The 9,507-nt window shown below is 40.8% G+C and overlaps 1 protein-coding gene across 2 annotated transcripts in view; it reads left to right on the top strand.

The window, feature by feature from the left end:
• The first annotated feature begins 291 nt into the window (after positions 1-291).
• Positions 292-9,507, top strand: part of PLAAT1 (phospholipase A and acyltransferase 1) — a 199,930-nt gene continuing 190,714 nt past the window's right edge. For both annotated transcript variants that reach the window (XR_004299809.1, XM_032406901.1), the window contains exon 1: positions 292-848. The gene's annotated coding sequence lies outside the window, so the exon portion shown is untranslated. The remainder of the gene's footprint in view (positions 849-9,507) is intronic.

Below are 9,507 nucleotides of genomic sequence, written 5' to 3'. Positions count from 1 at the left end.
GGATTCACTTCTCCGCACGTCCTACCTTCCAGAAAGTGGTCGCTTTTCTGTTCAGAGGGTTGTTGCTATTCTTTTCTTTGATCTTCTGTTGAGTTCGTAGGTGTTCAGAATGGTTTGATCCCTATCCAGCTGAATTCCTGAGACCAGAAGCAATCCAGGTCTCCTACTCTTCCCTGTTATTATTTTTGTTTTAAAACATCAATTATCTTTACAGAGATTTAAATATTAATAAAAATGTTTCATATTTGCCCCTATTGTTACTGTTTCCCCTGTTCAGAACCCTGCCTGCTCAGCACCTCCTTCAAAGCAGTCTTAGAGGAAGTACAATTTAAAAACTATAGCTAGCACCTTCTCTTCTTGCTGTTGCCAAAGTTGGTTTATCTTACCTTGTCAGTGAAACTGGAAAGCAGCTGGCTATTAAAAGCACATGGAAGGTTGTTAATAAATCAGTATTGTGGAAGCAATAACAGGACAACATCCTTTCTGAAAATTATTGAGCTCTTCGTAATTTACTGAATCCTTTTGGATCTCCTCTGTTTGCTAAAATACATGATGTTTGAAAAATGCAACAATACCATTCACCTGGAAAACTTGTCTGCTTTCTTTCAGCGCTAGGGTGTTGGAACCTCAAAGAGGGAGTGACAAAATAATTTGGACACTCATCAACTCCTCAGCTCTTGGCATTGCCATTATCCTCTGGGAGTGCCAAGATCTTGCAACCTCTGGATTTAGCTGTTTGAGCTGCAGGTGCTGTGGACAGACAGCCCAACAGATGACTATTATGAAACTGGCACCGACAGATCAGCTTTTGGAGAGGAGAGAATATATAGTCACTCTCTATTCTCAAGGTAGGCCTTGATGCAAAATGCAAAGCTGGCACAGAAAGCTGATCTAAGTGGGCCAGGTGCCTGGTACCATCTTTTCCACATTTGCCAGCTGTTTTTTCTTGGCTGATGTCCCCAGAAATGCTAGCCTTGATCCCATCAGACACATGGAAGTGTGCAGACATGGTAAAGCTCTGGCACAGGTAACATACCTAGGCTGGCATAGTGGCATGGGTATAGGTCAGGATGCCCTTTCCTTGTCCTTCCTGCACAATGAAAGCCACCAGACTTCTGGCTGTCAATTCTGATACCATAGTTTCCAAAGAGGACACATACAGACATGTAGACACTGAGGGATATAGTTCAGGCTGAAGCTGGGGAAGAAGCTATACTGAACCCAGTTAACATTTATTGATCAGCATAAAACATTGTGCCAGGAGCTAAGAATAATTTAAAGAAGTATGATCCATGTCCTTATCCTCAAGGTGTTCAATCCAGGTGGTGAGACAGGACATAAGTAGCAGAAGATGATCAAGAGATAAATGATAATAATAAAGTAATGACTTAATGAGGCAACATATTCACTGCCAAATGAGAATTATGGATGGTGAATTTATGGAGATCAGAGCAAATGTAGACTAGCTATACCTTGGTGGTTTTTAGAAGGCAGAGATGAGCTGATTTTTAAATAGGATAAAGTCCTCAGAAGTTGCCAGTTAGTATAGAAATAGTGAAAAATTTGAAGGAGATAACCTTATGTACTTAGGACCAGGAACCAAGTGTTTAGGGCAGAAGGAGGCCAAGAAGGAAGCTTAGCATCACCACATTGGTTTTGGTCACTGAGACATTATTGGGGTATCACAGCTGTGAAAAACATGAGTTCCAAAGCTCTGTCATTACTGGTTGATGTAACCTTGAGTGAGTTATTTCCCTCATTAAATCTCAGTTCCTTCATCTATAAAGTAGGAAAATAATATTACTAAATTTCTTCAGAAGGTTGTTATAAGGATTAAATGAATGTATACATAGCAATTAAGCACATAACAGTGTGCAACACAGAGTAAATATTTTATAAATATTAGCTAATAGTGGTAATTTTATCAGGAGTAGTAAATTTTGTTGGGATTGTATCTTAAAATAAAGTCTGTGAACTGCAAGGTATTAGCAGAATCTTCTCTTCTCACAAGGTACCTGAGGCTGAAAGATTATATGACTAGCCAGCGGCGCGGTCCATGGGCAAACTCAGTTGTTCTGACTTCCTGTCTTGTGCCTTCCTACCTACCACACTGCATCATAGCCTATAATTAAAAAGCCAGGAATGGTGGATGAGGCCAATTAAGGGCTGAATTGGGCAGATTTGAACTCAATTTCACCTTAATTTGTTATCACTCTTTTGATTCTGAGTAAACTGTGATATTTTGTTCGGGGTTCTTCATGCAGTCGCCTGCCAGCATCTGATAACCAGCTGGAGGGGCAGCAGTGAAAGTCTGGCATTTGACAGTGAAAACTGCCTAGTACATCCCACAAGGTTCTGGCAGTCAGCCCACACCTCGGCCTGGGCCAAGCACTCTCTGGCCAGACTTCAGGTCCGCAGAAAGTGATTCATTTGTGTTATGCATTTGAAGAAAGCAGGAGAATCACAGGGTTTTAATGAGCATATTTAATTGGAGCTTTTTCTCAGGAGAAGAGAACGTGTCCTCTTGACATCTGTCATATGAAGAGGCAAGATGAGAACCCTAATGACCTGAGCACAGCAGGGCTCCATTTCAACCACAGAAGACAGAGCTGTGGGGAAGCGCCAGGCTGTCAGGAAGAGACATTTCCAGTAGGAAGGTTGCCTAAGAAAGAAGGGCTCTATCCTTACAAGAAGCTGGAGAGTGAAACATGGTCAGGATAACTTTCCTTGGAGCCAGGGTGTATTCCTTGTGTTTGAGCTTTTCCACATGATCAGAAAACATGGTGGAGGCCTCTTTTTTGTCTTTGGATATGGCAACATTCTTGGGTTGGTCTGGTTAGCCTGAATCAGGAGGAAACTGCAGATCTAATGCATTCAAATCCACTGATACTCATTGGATGTTTAATACACACAGGGCAAGGAAAGTGTTTGAAAATACTTTATAAAGATGAAATTGCCATAGTCCCTGTCTTCCGCAAACTCACAATCTACTTGGGGGGACACAAGTGAAATGTAATATACCTCTTGGGGTGGCTTCTTTGCTCACACTGATTCCCCATTTTCCAGATAGAACCCCTCATGCCCAGGGGAGGGAGGTCTCTAGCAGAGCTACACAATGGGTAACTTTCTAACTCGTACAATGGCATTGGTCCAAGGGTAGACACTCGACCTAAGCTCTACCCATCTATTCCCTCTCTGTCTCTCAGTTCAACTCTCTGTCTCTCATTTAAAAAAAGAACAAAAGATACCGAGACTGGCTGCCATTGAAGTCACATTGCATTAATTGCAGTACTCTAGGCAGAAGGCCCATGAACCCTGGAAGTTTCTTTCCTTTCCAAAGTCAAAACTTCCTTCAGTTCTAGAAGATACTTAGCAGTCTTTCAAATAATTACTCTTTGCCTTAATTAATTCAAATTGGTTTTCTGTCACCTGCATTCGAAGAGGCCTGATTCAAACAAGTGATATGATTTAAGAGGGTGATCAGTAGAAAATCTGGAAATAACTAGGGGGAGAAAGGATAGCAAGCATCTTTCTAAATGCTTCTAGCAAATATGAAGAGAAGTTACACATCTATTTACCCTCATAGAACAGAGCTCAGAAATGCCAAAGACATCATATGTCAATGAATTCCTTGGTATCTACTAGCAGTATCATAGAGTAGGAGGAATTCTATCTTGGAAGTCAGAAGTCATTTCTTGGTTCTAATTCTTTCACTAAAATCCTGATGACCTTGGTCATATTTCTCCCTCTCCCTAGGCCTTACTTTCAATATATGTAAAATACAGATTAGTGTCCAAGACCCCTTCCAATTCTATGACCATTGATCGCTAGATATGATAGATTCTGATATCCATCACATAAGCAATAATAAAAATAGGTTCAATATCCCAAAGGATGTAGAAAAGTACCAAGTACTATCTTATGCACAGGAGATTATGAGCCTACGAGGACAAGAGTTTCTGCTATCATCTGGAGTTTTTCTATTGTTCTCTCTCAGTAGGTTATTTTGTACATCTCCTTTCAGTGTATCTGTCTGACAGTTTTTCAATCGAAGACAGCATTGCCAGAAATAATTGTTGATGGTACTATTAATATAACTAAATATTTTGAGTGCTTCCTGTTAGCCACTGTACTAAGTGCTTGCCTCGCATGATCTCATTTAATCTTTCAGAACTGTAAGGTTGAAGCAATTATTTTCCACATTTTATGGATAAGAAAATTGAGGCTTAGAGAAGGATTTGCCCAAGGTGACACTTTACCTTAGGCTTACCTGCCTTCAACATTCGTGGTTTTAATATCATACAATGAACTACTACAGTCTATGTGGTACTTATTATTTATCAAGTACTTACTGTCTGTGAGGAGGTGTGTGAAGAGTATATAAGTTAGTAACATTTTGGATTTAAACATTTCAGATTTAAAATCTGAGAAGATAGATTTTAGACTCATGATTCTTTTTTTTTTAAAGATTTATTTATATGAGACAGAGACAGAGAGAGAGTGAGAGTGAGAGCACGAGCAAGGAGGAAAGGCAGAGGAGAGGGAGAAGCACACTCCTCAGGGAGCAGGGAGCCCAATGCTGGGCTTGATCCCAGGACCCTGAGGTCATAACCTGAGCTGAAGGCAGACACTTAACCAACTGAGCCACCCAGGCACCCCTAGACTCATGAATCTTAAGAACTTACTAACCATTAGAGCTATCTAAAAATGAAAGGGATGGACTCAAGGTCATGAGTTGCCTGTCACTTAGATGGGTTCCCCTAAGTTGGATGATATTTAGAGAAGTTTTAAGAAAGTGTGAACTACTGTTCTGGATAAAGAGAGTTAATGTGAGCAACCTGTGAGATCTCTTGCATTCCTGGGCTCTTATGGAAATGCTGAGGTTGGCTGTTTAAGATATGGCCTAGGGGAAAAAATAACTCTTAGACCTATCGTGAAACCTGTCAAGGGACATGGAGTATTACCAGGGCTAGCCATGCAATCACATGACTTTTATCTCGTACAGACTATAAATCAATAAAATTAATGTAATGAATTTGAGCCCAGCTTCTCACTGAGAGAAGAAAGGGTGCAATTTATCACATGTGAATTGTACAATGGATAGGCCTCCTGCAGCTCAAGTCAAGGGTTGATTTCTGCTCCTTTACAATGCAAACCCCAGTTCTATTATTCCTTTTGCAACATGATTTTCACTGAGTGTCAGATAAAACCCAGTGCTTTGGTGTATTTCTTCAGCCAAGGAAAAGATCATGGCTTAAAACAGAAATAGTTGCTTGGTTTACTGAATATCTACCACAGGTTTGTATGTTCCACTGGGAAGAGTAAATGTTGCTCCTACTTAGTTTTTTTCTCAGCCCCTGGCTTTGTCTCAGGTGGTAGGTATGTGGCAAGCTATTTTCTTAACTTAAAAGGATATGAATGGGACTTTTGACATTAGTATTCTTGGGTTTGTATAATTTAAAATAGGCTCTAGCTTTGCATGAATGAGCATGGGGCCTGCCTGAATGATCAAATGAGACTAAACTAGGACCAAAAAATATTTAGTATTAATATTAGAAAAGTTGTCATGTATTCTTAGTATGTCAATGTAATCTCTAGGTCCAAATACTTTGTATACAGATGGACAAAGAACAAGGGGAGGGAACGAGGGGAGGAAGTTACTCACATTTTCAAGATCCTATGAATGTAGCAGCAAGTCTTGGACTAGAGGGATGGACCATGGAGTCTATATTCACCCTGGGCTCTTCAATGCTCGCACCTTCTTTCATCAAATCCCACTCCATTGTACTGATGAACAGTGGAGCCAGGCAATGACTCATCTATGTGAGCACCGAGATGGAATTGGGAGAGCCAGGTTTCTCAGCCCCAGGGCTCAGAGCTGGATGAAGTGTACGGTTAATTTGGGATGACTTCTCAGGGGCTTTGAGGCTCCATGCTGCTTCTCTGGCCGGTCGGTACAGGATACAGGATAGGCACAGCCTGAAGCAAGGAATCCCTGATGTAGGTAGAGTTCTTGTTTAAATGCTTTGGGGTCCCACTGAAGTGAGAGCAGGTTCTCTGAGCATGAATTTTCATGAGGGATTTTTCTTTCTTCTGAAAGAGAATAAGGAGTGGTTTACAAGGGACTCTAGGCAGAAGCTGGAGGAACTGTTTTCCTAATGTTCTTCAGGAGACAATGAACATAAGCATCCCTCCTTTGAACCCGTGTGATATGATGTGAGGAAGTGAGACAGTTTCCTCAGCATGCAGGAGGATCCCATGATCCCTTACACATCTGGCAGCTTTGGGAGCCCTGACAGAAAGGGCCAAAGGTGGAGGCAGCTGTGACAGAGTGAGGTACCATGTAACCCTCAGGCTTTGTGGGCAAGAGACTGCATTTTTTTAAATTCAATTAGCCAACATATAGTACATCATTAGTTTCAGATGTAGAGTTCAATAATTCATTGGTTGCATATAACAACCAGTGCACAAAGAGTCTACATTGACAGGGATGCTTAGGAATCACCTAAGATACTCACTTGGGAATGATGATGGGGATGAGAGAACATTGTAAGGGGGGTGGAGTGGGTCCCTGCATCACGTAACAATCCACGCTCTTGCCTGGATTATTAAGGTTGAGAGATAATGAAAACCATGAAATCGTATAGGACAAGAGACACTGCCCCTCCCTCTTTGTACCTTTCTCAACTGCCCAAGGCTGCTCTTCAGGACATTCTTCTTTTCAAGACTGTCCTTGATGTCCATTGATTTTTAAATATGTAATTAAATGGCTGTAAAGAGGAAAAGAACATGATATGATTTGCCATCAACTCTAAGCCTTTTGGTTTATGATCTGCTTGCTTTTAAATATTTTAAAATTGCATTTCCTTGCTATCTACTAACTGCAAGTCTCTATAATAGATGCTGCAAAGCACACAGCCATGAATAAGATAAGGTTCCTGGGCTGCAGAGCTCACAACACTAGAAATGGGAGAGAAGACATATTCATAGCTGCTGCCATAGAACGCTGTTTGTGGAAAATGGCTTGAGTGATACAAAGAAAGTATTCTAGGAGTTGAGGCAGGAGGAAGCATATCTTGCAGGTGACAGCAAGGCAGACTCGCTGGATGAGCTGACATTTTTCAAAGACTTAAAAGTCATCCAGGCGGTAAGATTTATTTTCATTGCAATAAAAATATTTTAATTACATTAAGTGCACACAAATCTCCAATAATAACTGAATATTTATTTCTATAGTGACATGTGTTCAATAAATGCTAAAAAATATGCTGATTTCCTTTTGATTTGAATACTTCTTGGTAGACTGGTGTCAGGCAGTGTGCCCCTACAAAGTCCCAAGTAAGTCATCAGTGCCAAATCCATTTGACCAGAGGACTGTTCCCTGACATTCCATGTGGAGTTGTTCGGGTTCGAGCAGGCCCGATAAACAGGCCCTCTTGTCCATTTGGGTTCTGAACCAAGGAGCATGTAAGAATTTAGAGTAAGTCAGGTTGGTTATTATAAATGAAGCTGATGTTAGTGAATGTAGTTTCTATTTACGGGCCAGCGGGTTAACTAATACTGAATCCCAGACGTAGAAAGTCTTACTACATGAACCCTGCCCTGTTAGGAACATCTGCCTTTGTAAAACTCAGAACATGGAGAAACAGAGCAGAATGCATGCTTCTTTCGGAAAAGATCTCAAAGTAGAAAAGGAAAGATAAGGGGCAAAGATTATACAGGTTCAATTTTTAGTCCTCACCACACAGACACATCACCTCTCCTCCACAGGCAGGCGTAAGAGGGGCGGAGATGGGGCAGGCTACCATGGTGGTGGAGACTCCTCCACATGGAAGGCTTGTGTGGGCAAAGCATGTCCACTGCCCAGTCCCCAGGATAGTACCCCTGAGAAACAAGCTGGAATCGGTATAGCAGGAATAATAACTTCTTTCACTTGAAAGAACCAGCTGCTACAGACCAGATGAAATGCAACGCTACCCAGCTACTCTCTATTACGTTGCTCTATTGATTTCCTTCATAGCTCTTAGTGGACTCCAAAATGATTTTGTTTAATTATTTGCTTGCTTGTTTTGTTTGTGTGTACCCCGCACTAACAGTTAAGCTCTATCAAGGTAGGAGCCCTGTGTATCTTTTTCTCTGCCCTGGACAGACAGTCGATGCTCAACAAAGAGATCTGACTTAGGAAGCCTTTCCAGCAGAGGTAATACCTGCCATGGGAGAGGTACAGAGAAGGGAGAGCACTGAGGGGCAACTCCGTGCATCCTGGCATCTGAAACATGGTGCAAGGTATCAGTTTTTGAAAGTAGCTCTTGGCACATCTGCTTTATATTTCACTTTCAGGAAGGCTCAGTATCTCTTTATATTCACCACTTGTTTTTCTAGATTCATTGTGATTTGGCTTTATTTGAGCACTTTGAGTGCTCAAAATATCAGTAGTTTTCCAATAACCTAGTAGAAAACTATCTATTTTCTCTAAGTCATCAAAGGTACAGATTACCCTAACAATTAAAAGTCCACAGTGACTCTAGAACCATTAAGGTATGTGATAATCTCATTAAATTTCTTAGTATAATTAGCTACTTCTTTTTCCTTAAGGGATATTCATATTCTCTTCAATTAGAAGATATTTTTAGGTTTTTCTAAAGTATGTAATTTCCTTTGTAAAAGAAAAGGTTCTATTTCCTTTTTGTTGTTTGAACAAAACCCATTTATCCCTTTGAATAATTTTCGATGCATATTTCTTGCTTACTTGGAAATATAAATTATGCCATTTGAAGATCAAAGATGATTTATTTGCAGCACTGCAGCTCATGGAGAAGGTGCTAAGGCCTTTGAGTTTCAGCATCTGTCTATTTTCTAGAATGTCAGTCATTGAGGGGACGAGCAGGGAATACTTACTTTGGGCCCTGGTTCAGAATGAGGCCTGAGCCTCCTGCCAATCCTTGGGGGCAGCTTCTAATTGCCCCACTTCTCACTGGCAAGAACTGCTAGAACAAACATTTTTGTTGCTAACATGGAAGTCAAAGGAAAGATGTGACTTGCTTTATAGATAATTTCTCAAGAGCACTTAGCTACAACAGAGGTGCTTATCTTTAATAGATACATTAGGGAGGTTAGTATAGGAATTCTCTCCATAGAGGACTGCTTTATTTTTGTTATATGAACAAATTTCAAGCAAAACATAAAATGTCAGTCTGTAATCAACTTTATAAATATATAAATATTCTATTTTTTTTAAAGATTTTATTTATTTGTCAGAGAGAGAGAGAGGGAGAGCACAAGCAGGGGAAGCGGCAGGCAGAGGGAGAAGCAGGATCCCCACTGAGCAAGGAGCCTGATGTGGGGCTCGATCCCAGGACCTGGGATCATGACCTGAGCCGAAGGCAGACGCTTAACCAACTGAGCCACCCAGCCATCTCAAATATATAAATATCCTAAACTCTGTAATTTAAACTGCATTTTCTTTCTCATCCCCAAAGTTTGTTCTTTGTTGTTAATATGTCACCA

The sequence above is a fragment of the Phoca vitulina genome, unplaced genomic scaffold, assembly GCF_004348235.1.
Source record: "Phoca vitulina isolate PV1807 unplaced genomic scaffold, GSC_HSeal_1.0 scaffold8, whole genome shotgun sequence".
Classification (NCBI taxonomy): Eukaryota; Metazoa; Chordata; class Mammalia; order Carnivora; family Phocidae; genus Phoca; species Phoca vitulina.
This window is presented reverse-complemented; position numbering and strand designations above follow the sequence as displayed.